We start from the raw sequence: 670 nt of genomic DNA, 5'->3' as shown, positions 1-670 counted from the left end.
GTGCTCGCACTACTCAGATTCGTGTTGAGCTCGCCACGTCCAAGAAACGAGATCAATCTGCTGCAAATTATTTTTGCAAGATCAAAGGGCTAGCCACCGAGCTGGCCGCCGCCGGCTCTACCTTGCAGGATGATGATGTGATCGCGTATCTTCTCGCTGGTCTTGGCCCTGACTATGATCCCTTCGTCACCTCAATGACTACCAAGAGTGAAGCCCTCACCCTTGATGATGTGTTTGCACATCTAATGACATATGAAGCTCGCCAACTACAACACCAGGCTGAACTTCAGTTAAATCTTGGATCTTCTGCCAATTATGCTACTCGTGGTGGTCAGCAGAAGAATCGTGGGCGTAGGGATGGCGGTCGTGGTCGTTCTCAAGGTTATGCACCCTCTCGTCCTGCTGGTGATCGTCGTGGCCCTTTTGCTCGTCCTTCCTGCCAGATCTGCGGCAAAGTGGGGCATACTGCTATCCGCTGCTGGCATAGGATGGATGAGTTCTATCAAGATGAACCTTCTTCTGCTCCTCCTACGGCACTGGCGGCTACTTCCTCTTACAAGATTGACCCAAATTGGTACAGCGACACAGGCGCTACGGACCATATCACCAGTGACCTAGATCGTCTCGCTGTGCGTGAACGTTATCATGGAGGTGAACAAGTTCAAGTCGG

General features: G+C 51.8%; 1 non-coding gene across 1 annotated transcript; it reads left to right on the top strand.

Annotated features, from left to right (window-relative positions):
• Positions 1 to 119: 119 nt before the first annotated feature.
• On the top strand, positions 120 to 259 carry LOC111440602. The gene has a single exon (XR_002709974.1). It is a non-coding gene; the product is annotated as a small nucleolar RNA Z247 (small nucleolar RNA).
• Positions 260 to 670: the final 411 nt, after the last annotated feature.

This window comes from Cucurbita moschata, unplaced genomic scaffold (assembly GCF_002738365.1).
Source record: "Cucurbita moschata cultivar Rifu unplaced genomic scaffold, Cmos_1.0 Cmo_Scf00509, whole genome shotgun sequence".
Taxonomy (NCBI): Eukaryota; Viridiplantae; Streptophyta; class Magnoliopsida; order Cucurbitales; family Cucurbitaceae; genus Cucurbita; species Cucurbita moschata.
This window is presented reverse-complemented; position numbering and strand designations above follow the sequence as displayed.